The sequence below is a fragment of the Lolium perenne genome, chromosome 6 (genome assembly GCF_019359855.2).
Source record: "Lolium perenne isolate Kyuss_39 chromosome 6, Kyuss_2.0, whole genome shotgun sequence".
Taxonomy (NCBI): domain Eukaryota; kingdom Viridiplantae; phylum Streptophyta; class Magnoliopsida; order Poales; family Poaceae; genus Lolium; species Lolium perenne.
Window position 1 is genome coordinate 248,717,133 of NC_067249.2, and position 20,457 is coordinate 248,737,589.

Below are 20,457 nucleotides of genomic sequence, written 5' to 3' on the forward strand. Positions count from 1 at the left end.
AAAACCAACCTTGACAGCCAACTTAATAACCTAGCATCACCTAGTCTTTTAGACCATCAGAAACTTCCCATTTTCTTCAAAGGATACCACAGTGGCATTCATTTACATGATTCCCTACTGTGAATATCTCTATTTTCACCAAAATGAACCAATTATCCAACTATGAGATGCAACCAGTGGCACTAGCAAGAGCTAATGAGGTCACAACACAGCATAAGCAATCCACACCAGTAAACAAGTCCTCATCTCCTTATACAGGTTCAAACTTTGGATTTGTTTCCAACAAAGGTTGGAAAACAAATCAAATCCATTTAGTACCAAGCATAGCACCAATTAATCAAGCAATATAGCAGCATCAGTAACAAGCATAGCACCAATTAATCAAGAAATATAGCAGCATCAGTAACAAGCATAGCACCAATTAATCAACTATAGCTCCATCAGTAACAAGCATAGCACCAATTAATCAAGCAATAGCAGCATGACCTGCACATGACACTTCACTAAAGCCAAAGCTTCAGTAAAGCACTTAATCAAGGCTTTCATGCAGTGCTTGACAGGCAACAACTGCAAGCTATGGGATCATAATTCAATCCATGTGCACATACCAGATAAATGGCATCAATTAACAGCAACTTCTCCCCCTCTCTGTAATTAGCACAACAGCATTTCATCGAGCACAATAGCAGCACAAAATCACAGCAGCATTTCATCGAGCACAACAGCAGCACAAATCACAGCAGCATTTCATCGAGCACTTTGTGCTCGCGCGGGAGAGGAAGAGGGAGGGGAAGGGAGGGAGCTCACCGACGACGACGATAGTTGTGGAGGAGCTCACCGACGACGACGGCAGGGGTGGAGGTCGCGGCGGCTCCACCACCTTGACGCGGCGGCGGGTCCTCCACCTTGACGCCGCGCCGGCCCCTCCTCCTCCACGCCGCAGCGGCTTGTGCTGCTGGTGGCGGGGATGGGTGGAGCGTGGTGGCATGCGGCCGTCGCGGAGGAAGGCGGCGACGGCGACGGCAGCGCTCGCCATGGAAGGCGGCGGCGCGGGGAGAGGGGAGAGGGGAGAGAGGTATACGGGCGAGGGAGGGGTACGGCCATGATATAGGACACGTTATTTCTGTGGCGCACCGAGGCCAGTGCGCCACAGAACACGTTATTTCTGTGGCGCACCGAGGCCAGTGCGCCACAGAATACGTTATTTCTGTGGCGCACCAAGGGCAGTGCGCTGTAGAAAAAGTGAAACCAATGATTGGGCGTGACAGGGTGTGGGCCCCACCAAGTTTTTGTGGCGCAGTGTTCCACAGTGCGCCACAAAATTAAGCTATTTCTGTGGCGCACCGCTCCTGGTGCGCCACAAAATAAAATTCTGTGGCGCATTCTTAGGGGTGCGCCACAAAACTAAGCTCCGCCTATAAGGGTTTTCCTACTAGTGGAGTCATAAAAGAATTTCCTTCTTTGCTGAGCTGAAAAGGTTGGAGGCAAGTACTTGGAAACAATAAAGTTAGCATAATCAGCATACCAAGGGCTATCTCGCGAGCTCACCTTTATTACAGCCAATTGTTCATTTGGAAAACTATCATTAACAGGAACAGGATCATAAGCAATATTTTCCAATCTAGACAAGTTATCAGCAACAGGATTATCAGCACCTTTCCTATCTACAATATGCAAATCAAATTCTTGTAGCAGAAGCACCCATCTAATAAGCTTTGGCTTAGCATCTTTCTTTTGCATAAGGTATCTGATTGCAGCATGATCAGTATGAATTGTAACTTTTGAATCAACAATATAGGATCTAAACTTGTCACAAGCAAAGACTGCAGCTAACAATTCTTTTTTAGTAGTAGCATAATTTCTTTGAGCAGCATCAAGAGTTTTACTAGCATAATGAATAACATTCAATTTTTTATCTACTCGTTGTCCAAGAACAGCGCCTACAGCAAAATCACTAGCATCGCACATAATTTCAAATGGTAAGTTCCAATCAGGAGGTTCAACTATAGGAGCAGTTGTTAAGGCTTTCTTTAGAGTTTCAAAAGCTTCCTTACAATCATCATCAAAAACAAAAGGTACATCTTTTTGAAGAAGATTAGTAAGAGGTTTTGAAATCTTGGAAAAGTCTTTAATAAACCTCCTATAAAACCCAGCATGACCAAGAACACTACGAATACCTTTAACATCCCTAGGATAGGGCATCTTCTCAATTGCTTCAACTTTAGCTCTATCAACTTCAATACCTCTCTCGAAAATTTTATGTCCCAATACAATTCCTTCATTAACCATAAAGTGGCATTTCTCCCAATTAAGAACAAGGTTAGTTTCTTCACATCTCTGCAAAACTTTATCAAGGTTCCGCAAGCAATTATCAAAAGAATTCTCATAGACAGAAAAATCATCCATGAATACCTCTACAATATTCTCGCAAAAGCCATGAAAGATAGCAGACATGCATCTTTGAAAAGTAGCAGGAGCATTACATAAACCAAAAGGCATGCGTCTATAAGCATAAGTTCCATAAGGACAAGTGAAAGTGGTTTTCTCTTGATCCTTAGTTTTAACAGCAATTTGTGAAAACCCAGAATAACCATCAAGAAAGCAAAAAATGAGTATTTTTAGATAACCTTTCTAACATTTGATCAATAAAAGGCAAAGGGTAATGATCTTTCTTAGTAACCTTATTAACTTTTCGATAATCAATGCACATTCTATACCCTACAACTACTCTTTGAGGGATGAGCTCATCATTATCATTAGGTACAACAGTCATTCCTCCTTTCTTAGGAACACAATGCACAGGACTAACCCATCTACTATCGGCAATAGGATATATAATACCAGCTTCTAGAAGTTTTAATACCTCATTTCTTACCACATCCTTCATCTTAGGAATTAGACGACGCTGATGTTCAACAACAGGCTTTGCATCATCTTCCATATTAATGGCATGTTGGCAAATAGAGGGAGAAATCCCCTTCAAGTCATCAAGAGTATAGCCAATAGCTCCTCGGTGTTTCTTCAGTATTTCCAATAACCTTTCTTCTTCAAACTCTGAAAGCTTAGAACTAATAATAACAGGATATATTTTCTTATCATCAATATGAGCATATTTAAGATTATCAGGCAGTGGTTTTAAATCAAAGACATGATCTTCCTTTGGTGGTGGTGTTGTACCCAGATCTTCTACCGGTAAATCATGCTTAAGAATAGGTTGACGAAGGAAAATTTCATCAAGCTCATTTCTTTCTTCCCTAAAAACTTCACTCTCACTATTCTCCAAATGTTGCTGCAAAGGATTATTAGGAGCAAGAGCAATAGATGCACACTGTTCAACTCTAAAATCATTATTAGGCGTCAGCTTTATAAGGAGTTTTGGCAAATTTAAAGAAATTAAACTCATAAGATTCACCAGCAAATTTAGCCACAATTTTCTCTTTCTTGCAATCTATAACAGCTCCACAAGTATTTAGAAAAGGTCTACCAAAAATGATAGGACAAGCAGTTTCGATGAGGGATTCACTGTAAATGCTCACAGACAAGTATCTATAACAGCTCGATAAGTAAGAGTGTCGAACCCAACGAGGAGCAGAAGGTGTTGACAAGCAGTTTCGATGAGGGATTCACTGTAAATGCTCACAGACAAGTATTCAGGGGGTTTTGATATAGCAGATGAATAAAGTACGAGTAAGTAAAGTGCGAGAGTAACAATTGCAGCGGGTGGCCCAATCCTTTTTAGCACAAAGGACAAGCCGGTTTGTTTACTTATAATGACCAAACGTTCTTGAGGACACACGGGAATTTAGTCTAGTGCTTTCGCTACATATAGCTAATTAATCTTCATTGTTTTGATAAGTGTTGTGTGGGTGAACCTATGCTAATGCACCGCCCTTCCTAGGACTAATACATACTTGTGATTATACCCCTTGCAAGCATCCGCAACTACAAGAAAGTAATTAAGATAAATCTAACCACAGCCTTAAACTCTGAGATCCTGCTATCCCTCCTGCATCGATATACCAACGGGGGCTTAGGTTTCTGTCACTCTGGCAACCCCGCAATTGGCAAACGAATACAAGATGTATTCTCCTAGGCCCATAAAGGTGAAGTATCATGTAGTCGACGTTCACATGACACCACTAGAAGAATAACACCACAACTTAAATATCATAACATTGAATATTACTCAACCATAATTCACTACTAACATTTAGACTTCACCCATGTCCTCAAGAACTAAACGAACTACTCACGAGACATCATATGGAACATGATCAGAGGTGATATGATGATGAATAACAATCTGAACATAAACCTTGGTTCAATGGTTTCACTCAATAGCATCAATAACAAGTAGAAATCAATACCGGGAGAGTTTCCCCTATCAAACAATCAAGATCCAACCCAAATTGTTACAGCGGTGACGATGTGCAGCGGTGGAGACGCGGTGATGATGATGGAGATGATGGTGATGGTGATGGAGATGATGTCCAGCTCGATGTCGGTGACGATGGCGTCAATTTTCCCCTCCGGGAGGGAATTTCCCCGGCAGATTTCAGCCTGCCGGAGAGCTTTTTTCTCTCTGGTGTTCTCCGCCCCGCAGAGGCGGCTGTGACTCTTCGCGACTATCCCTGGAGCTTAGGTTTTCGGGACGAAGATGTACGCGAAGGAGAGGAGGCCAGAGGGGGCTGTGGGCCCCCTCCTCACAGGGCGGCGCGGCCAGGGCAGGGCCCGCGCCGGCCTATGAGGTGGGCCCATGGCGGCCCTCCTCGGCTCCCCCTTCTGGCTCCCTTCGTCTTCTGGAAAAATAGGATTTTCCGTATAATTTCTGTCAATTGTTGATCTTCCGAAATATTGCCTTCTGACGACGCTTTTTCCAGCAGAATCCTGACTCCGGTGCGCGATCCTCCAATAATCATGAAACATGCAAAATAGATGAAATAACATAAGTATCATCTCCAAATATGAAATATATCAATGAATAACAGCAAATTATGATATAAAATAGTGATGCAAAATGGACGTATCAGGCCCCACTTCGTATCTCCTTCAGTCTTCTGGAAAGCTCCGTGGAAAATAAGACCCTGGGCTTTTGTTTCGTCCAATTCCGAGAATATTTCCTGTGTAGGATTTCTGAAACCAAAAACAGCAGAAAACAGGAACTGGCGCTTCGGCATCTTGTTAATAGGTTAGTGCCGGAAAATGCATATAAATGATATAAAGTGTGTATAAAACATGTGAGTATTGTCATAAAACTAACATGGAACATAAGAAATGATAGATACATTTGAAACGTATCAAGTGCGAGTCGTGATATCTTTCCCGCGGTTACATCTTATCGATAAGCCGTCTCCGCAGTTATGGACGACTTGGAGCTGTATGACTCGACCATAGACAACTTACACCCGTTATCTCATTAATAATAACTTGCATAGTAAGTTAGCACAAACTCAACAATAAATGGTTAAAACTTGTCCACCATGTGAGTGTCCTTGCAAGTACTTCCTTTGCGAAGGGAGGAACGCATCGGCTGGGTTATGATTGCAGAGTATTGAACTTCTAGTTATGCGCTCTCTTATCTATTCTAGCACCTGTAAGTTGTGAGTGTCTCTATATGATTTTAGTGCTTGTGGGCTGCTGCTTAACCGTACCATTTTTCCTATGACGTCCTCTTGCGTCCTATAAGTCCCCTGCGTGCCTCAAGTACAAAGGATGACTGGTTGATGACTTGTTAAGTACGAAACTCGTACTTATTGCTGCTTTGGGACATAATCGGACATGTATGAAGATCGATATGAAGAAAACGACGCTAGCGAGGTTACCCTTCCGGCTTGGCCTGGGCAGGATTATGGACGCCGCTTGGTTATCTTCATGACTCTTAGTTCCATTTGTATTCTTATTCATACTCGGATGTATTTGGCATTACGTATGATTTGGATCTTTGTATTGTATCTTTTTGTATTCTTGGCTCGTTGGAGTCATTGTTTTAATACAAGTCCTCTTGTGGACTCTGTCGTGACTTGTTGTAATGATTACTACTTGTGATTGATTCCACCTGCGTCGCGTGCATGCTTTGGCGTGTACGAGGCGCTTGGTGGTGCATCTCCTAAAACTGATATTGTAAGGATTTTGGTGGGAACGCTTGGATTCGCATAGTACCGGTTTTGGGGCGTCACAGTGATCTTGTTCATGTGGGCTCTAGTCATAGGTTAGTTTGGAAAATTGAGCATGTACTTTTTCAGCCATTTTCATAATTAACATCTCAATTATCTCTTGATTTAAGTGCCCATAATATATTTCAAGTATAGCTTGTGTGTCATAAAACTTGGAAGATCATTATCCGGACCAGAGTTCAAATTCCATTAATTAAATGTACAGCTAGACAATTGTTTTTGGATACAACAAGGTTCAAAACTTTGCTTCGTAGAAAAGCTTTATTAAAAACAACACTATAAATTATCAAACAAAATCACCGGGTCCACCATAGTATATATGGAGACCATCATCATTGTGTCCATAGCCATCTGTAGTATATTTTGAAAAATTGGTACCGCCTGGGTGTGCACTATTAACATTAGGGGAAACAAGCTTATTAGTCTTATCTACAATTTGGATATTCTTCATAAATGATGCTTTTCCAAAGCCTTCTGAAGCAAAATGACCACTACCCATTTGTGGAGAGTCCATCGATGCTGTTGGACCTTGAACAAATCCACCCCATAATGCAAATTCACCCTTTTCTTTCATGTATTGAAAGAGCGAATTCGGCCAATATCCGATTGGTGTATTTTTTTTCACCATAAGCCACCCACCAATTTTTAGTCTTTGGATCCTACAAAAATAATGGTCGCATGGTAAATGCTTGCTTAAAATTTAAAGGAATATGCAATCAATTATGTGTGATATCATACTTATACCTATAAGTTGTATAAAAGATGATGAATGTAAAGCGGGAGACATATTTTCATACTTACTATTGTATAACCGATAATGAATGCAAAGAGGGAGACATGTTATTTCTCTTATCATTGTATCATCAAATATTTTTAATTATCAAAGGTTCTATCATGTTTTTTCTATCTAATAGTTTGTGCATTGATACGTTCAGTTTAAATTGTGGTTTCGAACTTATCGATTTTGAATCAAAAGATAACTAGTGTATTTGATATAATAAAAGACATAAAGTTAACAATAAAAATTTAACATAAGAATACCTTAAAGATTAGAACATCTATTTCATATTGTGGTCCGTTATAGATAGAAATCGGTTGTATTCTTCCTCCGAGACCAACACTTTGGCTAACTTGCACGAAAGCATGGCAATCATGATCCACGCAAGTCGTGATTGGTGGGCCGTGATCCTTTACCTAATGTATACAATGTCAATAAGATATTATGAGATTATAAATCCTTTCTAGTTCATAACAGAATGAGCATCCAAATAAATATTTATTGTTTACCCAATAAACATGAAAGCATAACTGTCACCACTGTAGCTTGGATATACCCAAGATCCAGCACCTATCCCATCTCGACGACCCAGTTCTGTTCCCTCGTGAATCTGTATGGTTGCTCCGCTGATATCCTTACTATTTGTCTTCACCATTGGCTCATAAACATTTATTTTAGCTCGGGTTCCATATAGCTCATCCCGATATTCAATTCCTGCTACCTACATGACAAAATAATTGCTTATTTTCAGTGGAAAATACTAAAACCTACTCATAATACTAGAAACAATTTGACAACATATGAAAAATATATTTGATGAATATCAGTTTATGTTGTATACTAAGGTCAATATGGACCAAGAACTTACACAAAATGTATGTGGAACTTATTAGAATGAATAAATTTTTATTTTCCATCCGCAGTACTGTCAACAACAGTGTGAAAGTGTAAAAGGAGTTGTAAGATTCAAGTTTAAAAAATTCATTGTGTAATATACTTCTGGCATCTTTGACCTAATTTTTCATCTCGAGGATGAATTCCATGGGATATTATTCTATAATGTAGTTGGGAGTCAGCTATGGTCTACAGCTGTTGCGCATGCAACAACACCTCACAAGAATTTATATTTTCATAATCTACCTAGATTACTAGACCACTACAAAACTATATTGAAAAATAAAATACTTACCTCTTGTTGTACATCCTTGCTAATCACTTCATCAATGGTTTTTTCAGCCATGTGGTACCTTCTATTATTACGCAATATTGGAATTGTTCCTGTAGGGCACTCGATGATAGGCAACTGTACTTGTGGCACAGCATTCTTCGATGGAAAATCCGTGTATGATCTTAGTGGGAGAGAACTTGGTTCCATCTATTGAGGAACCATACTTATTCATCACATAATCAAATATATATTTCTAATACATAATCAATCATATATATAGCACATGTGATTTTTTTACATTTGTATTGTTTGACAAGATGTTGTTAGTTCCTCATGTAGTGCAAAATTAATGTCTACATAGCATCCGAAAAAGAATTTATGAACAATATAAGTGTGAAATCTATTTTAATTTTTTATTTGATTGTTTATCTACCTATGTGTTAATACAGTAGTTTAGAACTCATCGTTCGTTGGACATTATAAACATAAATATTGACAATGAATTTACTCACAAAATGAAACTATCCATTTCTTCATGATAATTACTTACCTGGATTTTGTGGTCTTTCAGCAATGGGTGGTCAAAGGCTGGTTGTACATTCACACCAATGCAATCGTATACATCTCCACCTTCAACCTACATTGATGTTTCCTCAGATTCATAATCTCAAAATATTAGGATAAATATACATAAAAAGTTAGAGGAATACATACACATACCGCAGTAGTCTTATTAACTTGATAACTCGTGAGGACCCAGCTAGTATTTTCCCCTTGTTTGATAGATTTAACTCCCCATCCTCCAATGGCTTGAATAAAAAATGCCAAGAGAATGGTCATTCTAATCGGTAGTTTTTCTTTCATGGTGGAAATATGGAATGCTCAATTTCTAGTGTGCATATCTAGGACCATATTTATAAGGTTACGGACTTGTAGTCATCGAGGAAGGGCTATAAATTGCATTGATGTGTGATTGATCTTGAAGATATCGCATTTATTGCATAAGATACGATAATATACCATTTATTAATTTTCTTTTTTGGATAAGATCTTGACATACTAATGCGGAAAGTAATTTGAATTATTTAATACACTGGAAAATCTATACCAAATTATTACTAATAGAGGACCATTTCCTACGGTAAATCGTTTAGACTGCCCCTGGAGTTGGAGAAAATTATCCCACTGCCACTGGTAAATGAAAAAAAAAAAGTTTCATATCAGGCCAAGATCAAAGTGACATGTGCCACACAACGAACTAACCCTCAATCTTAACTACCCATCGCCAACATGAAATTGCTAGCAATAGCTCCAGCATAAGGAGATTTAGATTCATAATGGGAAACAACATATGAGAATATGTCCTAGCAACTTTTACACCTAAATTATAGGACCAGTGCAAGCAGTAGTATTTTTCCTAGCTAGGAATCCTCTAACTAAGAACAAAGCATAATATCTGAGCCTAGGATGTTGGATATGAGAAAGGTTTCCTCTACGGATGTCCAAAGGCTCATCTGCACTTATACTCCTCCAGAATTCCCGGAGGAGTTGGTTAGAATCACTTGGGATTTCTTCCCAACTCTCAACATTTGGGACATCAATAGCTTTGCAAAATTCCTCTAAGGACATGACAAACCTTTGTTGCTTCATAACAAATTTAACATCAAATGTGCTAGGGATGCCTTACCTTTCTTCCCTAACTTTTCCTTGGTGTGTGCAAACCTGAAGATTGTGAGGAACTCGTGACTTATCTCCGCATAAGTCTTGTACGAACGGCTTGCGAATCCACTCAACATAGTCCTCTCCAGGAAGAAGGTGAAATATTCATCTATGCGCAGCTCACTTAGCATGCTTTCCACCTTGTGGTGTGGACATGCAAAGAATCCTCCTTGTAAATCATGTCGTCCTTAGATTGTTGCTCATCATCCAAGTTAATGGAATACTTGGAACTTCTTATTTATATCAACCCATGGAATAGTCCTATTCCTTTATCCATTGCGGTGTCATCACCTCTGTCCTCTAGTTGCTTCACCTGTGCGAGGAACTGAGCTGAAACACCGCGGAGCATCCTCATCGAGCTCGTCTTCCCGATGACTGGAGCTATCGATTCCGGCGACTCGAACCACCTCCCACCTCGCCATCAAGCCATGCGTGCTCCTTGTGAGTCTCTGGATCTCCCGGTGTTCTCGCCTTGCTCCATTGTGTGCTGTAGCGTCGCGACACCCTATGCCTATTCCCGCCGCCGCTTTTCTTCATCATCGGCCTAGCTCCAGTGGCCATAAATTGGCGGTGAAACTAGCACTAGGTTCCCCTAACCGTCCCTGTTGAAGACAACACACGCGCGCGTCCACGGGAGCACTCCACCGTCGGCGTCGTCCTCAACCGCCACCGGCGGTGAGCTTGAGCACCACGTCCCCAATTTTCACTCGGTCAAGCCCACGTGGCACCTCACATGTCCATTGGCCCACTAGTCAGTGTCTAGTGTTAGAACAATCCTGCGTATTAAAAAGTAGTTTCTGTTTAAACTCAAATTCCAGTTCTAGAAAACTGCTGAAACTTTTCAAATTCATATCTAATCTATTATATAATTAAAACAACAAACAACTAACGGTCTAGATTAGCTAGAAATAATCAAAGCAAAAAAGAACGGCATAGATTAAATTCGGCACGTCAGGCCTATGTCGATCTCAACCTGTGCATATCCAGTCCTTCACCCGCACGTTATATACACTTTCCTTATCCCTCACGTCTACAAAGCAAAAAAAATCTCCACGGCTTTAGCAATATCTCAACAACAAACAACTCTCCCTTTGAATTCGATCCTTAGCTCGATCAAATCTCGTCTTTCTCACCTGGATACATGCATCTGCAGCAGCGAAATAGATCAGCACGCAGATATGCATCTACATCTGAGCACCTACATACACAGCTCCACACGCCTAAGAAGAAGCCATGCATCCCGCACACGCCCGGCGGAGGCGAAGCGACGGCACAACGGCCATCCGTACAGTACGAGCCCAAGCTGCTTGAACGGTTGACTAACCCAAGACTCCACATCAACAAAACCATATACGACATGCCGGTATCGCACCAGTGGATCAAAAGAGGGATAGCATCTTCAACCTTTAGTAATATCCTCTCCAATATGTGCTTTGTTAGCTTTGATCGTCGAGTGAATCTTCAAAGGGAAGCGTGCCATGTAACGGCACAGTACTGTCTCCGATGAGTTTCGACTGACAGCAGCAAGGCCTCTGAGAATATAAAAAGGTCTACCATGAGCCAGCCGTGGCGATAAGCGGCGGCGGGCCGGCGCCGCAAGCCAATCGTCGAGTGAATCTGCAAAGAGCTGTGTGTCATGTAACGACACAGTATAGTCTCCGATGAGTTCCGAGCGACGATAACAAGACGACAAGGTCAACCATGAGGAGGGCATGGCGATAAGGGACGGTGCGCTAGCGCCGAAAGGCCAAGTGGCTGTTAGGATCGATGGCGACTCAAGTTTGATGCCGTGCATGCATGTAGATTTTTGATGAAAAATATACGACTGCATATAATTTTCCCTCCCGAATGATGGTTCTTAAATTTCAGGCATGAGTTCACATCACACTTTGCTTTCTCTCTGCAGTCTGGCTACCACGATTTCGTAGGGTCGGTGAAGTTGGAGGCTTGGAGCCCAACGGCTCAAATTACATGCTCAGTCGGTAAGTACCTGATTGTCATGTAGTTCATGGGAGTTGAGATATGCTTGAATCAAACGGGTGATTATTTGGAGTTGAGACAACATATGGATGAATTCGATGTAGAGGCAAATGTCAATCAATTGGCCAGTGTCCATCTGAAATTCTGAACAGTGCACACCACCGACATCATGCGATGCAAAATTAGCCACAATGCGTTTTCCCGTGTCTTTTGATTATTTTTCTTCGGTCTTGAAGATGAAATTCCATGGAGAGTATGCGAGCTACACTGAGAAAAAAAAACTGAAGTAGCCCAGGTATATTCTAATCATCTAGCTAGATATACTCCTGACACTGAATCAGTAGCGTGTGTAAGGTATGCATTGCATTGGTCGAGAAGAATAAGTCGGTACGGGTATTTATGAATAATTTTTTGCCGGAAATTATGAATATAAGGAGTACTTAAGTAATCTTATGTGGCCAAGGATGCAACCAAAAACAAAACAGGCTGCTATAGGCATAAATCAAACTGATAAAAAGTTGCAACTAGATATGACAAATAATTAGATGGTTGGGCGAATAGATGATAGGATCAACATTAAAGTCTCCACATAGTGCAGCTTGGCAACGATTTGAATGTTTATCAATGTGTACCATATGTTGTGCCGACACTAAAACTCAACAACAAAGCCTTTTCCCAAATAGGTTGGGGTAGGATATATATGAAATCTAACATAAATGAAAATTTTACACGAGTAAATAAAATTAAAATGATGCAGATGTATGCATTGATTTATAAGTAATGATTGTAATGCTGGTGTATTTATATTTTGTCCCATACGTTTCGTGATAAAGCCGGTAGAAGAAGATATATATGTAACAATACTTTTTAATAATAAATTTGAGAAGAATTATTAATTGGTGGATTGACAACGACAGATGGGAATGAGAAGGGAAAATGTCAAAATTCTATCAAAATTCTATCATGCTTTCATGACACTTAGCTATAATCAATTCTTAAATTTGAATTTATATTCAGATAAGAGTTTGCAACATAGAAAGATTGGAAGAAAAATAAAATACACATCATGCCTGCGTTTAGAAATACATGACATAATGAAAAGTCTGAAATGCAACTCTTTTTTCGTTTTCGTTAATGGAAAAATATGATTGCCCAACTAAAGTTAGTATAACTTTTTGTATATATTTTATCAATAATTACCCGCTATTACATATTATTTAAGCGTATTAATATGAGTAGAACGTGAGAACATACTAAAATATCATAACCATGATATCAATCTAGCCGCGCAAATGCGCGGGCCAACCTGCTAGTTCATTTTAAATCATAAAAATATAATAAGATATCAAAATATTCACTAAAAATAAACTCTATCCATTAAAAATATAATCTAATTTTTTTAACAAAAATAAAATGTAATTATTTAGTACTTACTAATAAAGTCTTCTCTTTTATCCTTCATATCAATAAAATTCAATAATTATTTAAATTTCAGAAATAAGTATTTACCTTTATCATATTAGCATTAACATAATCATTATTGATATTTAAAACCCTAAATTGTATTTACCTTATTTATCATTTTCTTTATATAACAAAAACTAGGAACAATGTTAAAACTATTATAACTTGGGCTAAATTTTTGTTTGTTAAATTCAACATTACTCAACAATGGATTTCTTAACAATGATAGGACAAATAGGAAACCCTAGTTCAATTATAAATAAAACCCTAATTTCATATCATATGAAACTCTAATTTGCTTTCACAACTAAAACCCTAGGAACTTATAAATTGTGATCATATGAACTTGATCCTTACTCATAGATCTATAATAAAAAAATAAATGCATGCTCATGTTCCACCAAAGTTATACAATACTTAACTACAAATTAGGTTATCATTGCATGCACTCCATTTGAATAATCCTATATGATCAAGTAATGGTAAACCCTAACTTGGTAATAGCATGTCATCAACCAAATTACTAATCTTTAGTATCACACCATTGTGATCAAACCTAATAGAAACCATGTGTAGTACTTCACCTTACATGCTTATACCCAACTTAAGTCGTGCAAATACTAAGTGCATATGGAATATCTTGTTTAGTGAATCAAATGAAAAGGCATAATAAACCCAAGAAACCCATAAACATTGTTGAACTACTTTCCTTTCATTAATAAACATGTTCTTCAAAAGTTATTCTTTTGAAGTAAATAACAAGCAATCATGATCCATGCCTTATAGAACTTAAAACTGACAACTATTATTTCCACACTAAAAGTATCCCAACTATTACTCCTTGTGTGTTAATATTATTATTATGATGTATCACACCAAATGTACATGATATCAAGTTAACCAAACCCTAATAAGAACATTGGTCGTGGAACCACTCTAAAAGTGCAACACACACTAAAGAAATAATTACAAGTACCAATATTAAATCGTCGGGGTTAGGTCACGCTTAGAGCGATTGCATCTCATAATATGCATTATAGCTTCTTTGCCAGTTTTCTTTAAACATTGTCATTACGAGAAGATGATGCTATTTCAGAATTTGGAGTTTTCCCATAACGAAGTCCTTGCCTCCATAATCTTGCAGTCAAGAAAGGCAAGTTCACTCTTGCTCATGGCATTTGATTATTTTTATCAAATTACTTGCAAAGTATTATACTTATCACTCCTGCATTGCAAATCAATATATTACTTTACAATTATGAATATGACTACATGGTGGGCAATGGAACCATGGTTTTAGTTGATGGTGGAGGTTCCATTACAACTGGGAATACATTCACCTAGGATTAACAACAAATGTCGTCTAGTGATTCTAGCGTCGTATATTATGTGTTAGCCATAAGATTTATAATGGCTCTAGGGAAGTCAGTTGTACCTTTTTCCCCTCCCATATCAACGAACACACTTTACCGTAGTAGTTGTACACAGGTGGGAGCAACCAGAGTGGTGGGGGACCCTAAAGTCCTCATGGTACTGTGGTATGGATGGGTTGTAGAAGACCGGTGAAGGTGCTGAGGTCCGAACATACCTAAGGGGGTATGTGGGCCAGCATGAGCATCTAATCGAGGCCGGTCGAACCGATGAGGATCCAAGACCGGAACTACAATGCAGGTGGGTATGCGGGGTTGCGAAAAAGACAATGATTAGCTCGGATCTTACACCTGTCCTCACACCAGGGAGTGTGGACGAGCTCGCGACTCGGTTGGCAACAAGGATAAGTTCTCTTATGTGTAAAGTAACACACCTCTGCAGAGTGTATCAAATTGTGACTTGTCACTCTCTGTTCCGAGTTTGGAACTACGAACGCGGCTGAAAACAAACTACATGAAGTTCTAGACACCCGGTGAAGGCTGATGGGCAGAGCTTTTCGGATAAAAGCAATATTTTCCAGAAATCACTAGTAACAATTTGCTAGTCCATAATGATTTTAGTTCGTCAGCGAATGGCCCTGTACCGGTTCATACTTGTGTTTGCTTCAAACAACCTTGCTAGCCAAAGCCTTGTACTGAGAGGGAATGCTTCTCGTGCATCCAAAACCTTGAGCCAAAACTTATGCCATTTGTGTCCACCATAACTACCTACTATGTGGTATTTCTCTGTCATTCCAAAGTAAATTGCTTGCGTGCTACCTTTAAAATTTCATTCCTTGTCTTTGCAATACATAGCTCATGGGAAAGTAGCTTAAAAACTATTGTGGTAAAGAATATGTAGCTTATGTATCTTATTTCTTATAAGTTGCTTCTTGAGCGGTAACCATGTTTCTGGGGACGCCATCAACCTCTTACACTTTTGTTGAATATCATGTGAGTTGCTATGCATGCTTGTCTTGTCTGAAGTAAGGGTGATTTTCCATGATTAAATGGTTTGAGTATGCATATTGTTAGAGTAGAACATTGGGCCGCCAACCAAAGCCATGTATCATGGTGGATTTTTCAGTTTGGACATTAATCCTCAATCTCTTATGAGAATATTATCTGTTGTTGAATGCTTAAGCATTAAAGAGGAGTCCATTATCTGTTTTCTATGTTGTCCCGGTATGGATGTCCTCGAGTTGAGATCTATCAAAAACGAGAAATCAAATGCGATCTATCTCCTTGGACCTTTGTACAGGCGGCATAGAGGTACCCCTTTGTGACACTTGGTTGAAACATATGTAATGCAATGATAATCCATGGAAATCCGAGCTAATTAGGACAAGGTGCGAGCACTATTGGTATTCGATGCATGAGGCTTGCAACTTATAGGATGTTTTATGCATAACACATATGAATTATTACTACCGTTGACAAAATTGTTTCCATGTTTTCAAAATAAAAAGCTCTAGCACAAAGAGTAATCCCTGCTTCCCTCTGCGAAGGGCCTTTCTTTTACTTTATGTTGAGTCAGTTTACCTACTTATTTCTATCTTAGAAGCAAACACTTGTGTCAACTGTGTGCATTGATTCCTACATACTTGCTTATTTGCATTCATCATATTACTTTGTGTTGACAATTATCCATGAGATATGCATGTTGAAAGTTGAAAGCAACTGCTGAAATTTATATCTTCCTTTGTATTACTTCAAAACCTTCTATTAAGAATCTATTGCTTTATGAGTTAACTCTTATGCAAGACTTATTGATGCTTGTCTTGAAAGTACTATTCATGAAAAGTCTTTGCTATATGATTCATTTGTTTAGTCATTATCTTTACCATGGCTTTGAATCACTTCATTCATCTCATATGCTTTACAATAGTATTGATAAAGATTATGATAGTAGCATGTCACTTCACAAATTATCCTTGTTATCGTTTACCTACTCGAGAGCGAGTAGGAATTAAGCTTGGGGATGCTTGATACGTCTCCAACGTATCTATAATTTCTGATGTTCCATGCTTATATTATACCAATTGCTACATGTTTTATATGCACTTTATATCATATTATGGCATTTATTGGACCAACCTATTAACAAGATGGCACAGTGCCAGTTTCTGTTTATTATGTATGTTTATTGCAGAAAAGGCCCAAAAACAAAAGTGCTCGGAAAAATCTAGAAAAATCACAGAAATTCTATTTCGCCAGAAGACTCACGGAGCCAGAAGGGCCAGGCCAGAGGAGGCCCAGGGCCTCCTCGCCATCAGCCGGCGCGGCCAGGAGGGGGGCCGCCCCACCCTATGGTGTGGGCCCCTTGCGACTCCACCGACGCTGCCCTTTCGCCTATATAATCCCTCGCGACGCGAAAACCCGATATCAATCAATCATATTCCAGAAAGACTCCAGGGGCGCCGCCTGATACGCGTACAGCACGCGTCCGTTAGGAACCCCAAGAGGAAGGTGTGATGCGTACAGCGGCAAGTTTTCCCTCAGTAAGAAACCAAGGTTTATCGAACTAGTAGGAGCCAAGAAGCACGTTGAAGGTTGATGGTGGCGGAGTGTAGTGCGGCGCAACACCAGGGATTCCGGCGCCAACGTGGAACCTGCACAACGCAACCAAATTACTTTGCCCCAACGTGACAGTGAGGTTGTCAATCTCACCGGCTTGCTGTAACAAAGGATTAGATGTATAGTGTGGATGATGATTGTTTGCAGCGAACAGTAGAACAAGTATTGCAGTAGATTGTATTCGATGTAAATAATGGACCGGGGTCCATAGTTCACTAGTGGTGTCTCTCCCATAAGATAAATAGCATGTTGGGTGAACAAATTACAGTTGGGCAATTGACAAATAAAGAGGGCATGACCATGCACATACATGTTATGATGAGTAGTGTGAGATTTAATTGAGCATTACGACAAAGTACATAGACCGCTATCCAGCATGCATCTATGCCTAAAAAGTCCACCTTCAGGTTATCATCCGAACCCCCTCCAGTATTAAGTTGCAAACAACAGACAATTGCATTAAGTATGGTGCGTAATGTAATCAACAAATACATCCTTAGACATAGCATTGATGTTTTATCCCTAGTGGCAACAGCACATCCACAATCTTAGAACTTTCTGTCACTGTCCCAGATTTAATGGAGGCATGAACCCACTATCGAGCATAAATACTCCCTCTTGGAGTTACAAGTAACGACTTGGCCAGAGCCTCTACTAATAACGGAGAGCATGCAAGATCATAAACAACACATAGATAATAGATTGATAATCAACATAACATAGCATTCAATATTCATCGGATCCCAACAAACGCAACATGTAGCATTACAAATAGATGATCTTGATCATGTTAGGAAGCTCACAAGATCCAACAATGATAGCACAACTAGGAGAAGACGACCATCTAGCTACTGCTATGGACCCATAGTCCAGGGGTGAACTACTCACACATCACTCCGGAGGCGACCATGGCGGTGAAGAGTCCTCCGGGAGATGATTCCCCTCTCCGGCAGGGTGCCGGAGGCGATCTCCTGAATCCCCCGAGATGGGATTGGCGGCGGCGGCTTCTCTGGAAGGTTTTCCATATCGTGGCTCTCGGTACTGGGGTATTCGCGACGAAGACTTTAAGTAGGCGGAAGGGCGGAGTTGGAGGGCTGACGGGGGCCCCACACGCTAGGGCCGCGCGGGCCCCTCCTAGTGTGGTGGCGCCTCGTCGCCCCACTTCGGTTCCCTTTCGGTGTTCTGGAAGCTTCGTGGAAAAATAGGCCCCTGGGCGTTGATTTCGTCCAATTCCGAGAATATTTCCTGGATTTCTGAAACCAAAAACAGCTGAAAATAGCAACTGGCTCTTCGGCATCTCGTTAATAGGTTAGTGCCGGAAAATGCATAAATATGACATAAAGTATGTATAAAACATGTGAGTATCATCATAAAAGTAGCATGGAACATAAGAAATTATCGATACATTGGAGACGTATCACCGCCGCCATCGCGAAACCTAGTTTCGGGGGACAGAAGTCTGTATTCCGGCACGCCGCCGGGACGGGGAATTACCCCCGGAGTCATGTCCATCGACACCACCGCCATCTTCATCGCCATTGCTGTCTCCCATGATGAGGAGGGAGTAGTTCTCCCCCGAGGCTGAGGGCTCTACCGGTAGCTACGTGGTTCATCTCTCTCTCCCATGTACTTCAATACAATGATCTCATGAGCTGCCTTACATGATTGAGATCCATATGATGAGCTTTGTAATCTAGATGTCATTATGCTATTCAAGTGGATTTTACTTATGTGATCTCCGGAGACTCCTTGTCCCACTTGTGTAAAGGTGACAGTGTGTGCACCGTGTGGATCTCTTAGGCTATATTTCACAGAATACTTGTTCACTGGGTTATGATTTGAGTTGGATGTCTCTGTGAAATTGTGGTGAGTTAGTACCTCCTATGAATGCTCACAGTGACAGCGTGGGGTGTTTATTAGTACTTGGGAATACATCTTTAAGGTTTGCTTTTGCAGCCCTACACGGTGAATTAGTGTTCGTTATCCTGTCAGAGAGTAATTCAAAATAGTAAAGTGCTTATATTTATATTCCTTTATGATATCATTGTTGAGAGTGTCCACTAGTGAAAGTATCATCCCTAGGCCTTGTTTCTAAGCATTGAAACACCGTTTCCAAAGCTCTGTTACATGTTCGCTTGCTGCCATCTTTATTTCAGATTGCAATTACTACTTATAATCATCCATATTACTTGTATTTCACTATCTCTTCACTGAACTAGTGCACCTATACATCTGACAAGTGTATTAGGTGTGTTGGGGACACAAGAGACTTCTTGTATCTTAATTGCAGGGTTGCTTGAGAGGGATATCTTTGACCTCTACCTCCCTGAGTTCGATAAACCTTTGGTGATTCACTTAAGGGAAACTTGCTGCTGTTCTACAAACCTCTGCTCTTGGAGGCCCAACACTGTCTACAGAAATAGAAGCGTGCATAGACATCAGCGGCCACTCCCTCTCCTTCCTTGTTGGAGCTCTTTTCCTCATGCTCCTCATCCTCATTGGAGGAGTACTCTTCACGGATGATAAAGGCTCTTGGCTTCTTGGTGAAGGAGACCTTGTCGTCATCGGGCTTGGAGGAGAACTTGGAGAATCCTTTAGAGAGTGACTCGAACTTTTCCTTGCGGACAAAATGACTTTTGTCGCCGCAATTGTAGCATGTTCTCCCTCTTTGCCCCTCCCTTGGACTCTTGGAGAAGTTTCTTGGAGAATCACGTGGTCTTCTTGGTATTGTGCTTTGGGACTTGTTTCCCTCCCAAAATTTCTTGGCGGCGAGAGCCATGTGCTCATGATAGTTGGTCTTGAGATCATCCAGACCCCACTCAATGGGATCCTCATCGCTTTCACTAGCTTCATGCACCTTCATCTTCAATGCGAGGTTGGGCCCTTGCCTTAGGATCTTCGATAGGGGTTGGGTTTTGAGCAACCAACTCCATCATCATTGCCTTCATTTGGCTAACGATGGACGACTCCAATTTCTTGAGGTCATCCAACGTAGCCGTTGTGCTATCGATGGTAGATGATGGAGCGGGTGGCTCATGGGAAGGAGACCCATTCACAACCTTCTCTTGTCCGTCCATTTCTTAGGCGGTAAAGACCGAGCAAAAAAAACCTTGCTCTGATACCAATTGAAGGGATCGTAGCGGACAAGAGGGGGGTGAATGGACGCTACATAAATTTTAATTCTTTTTC

At 40.5% G+C, this 20,457-nt stretch overlaps 1 pseudogene; it reads right to left on the bottom strand.

Moving 5' to 3' along the window:
• Window positions 1-6,411: 6,411 nt before the first annotated feature.
• LOC127309121 (protein neprosin-like) lies at window positions 6,412-8,984 on the bottom strand (annotated as a pseudogene).
• Window positions 8,985-20,457: the final 11,473 nt, after the last annotated feature.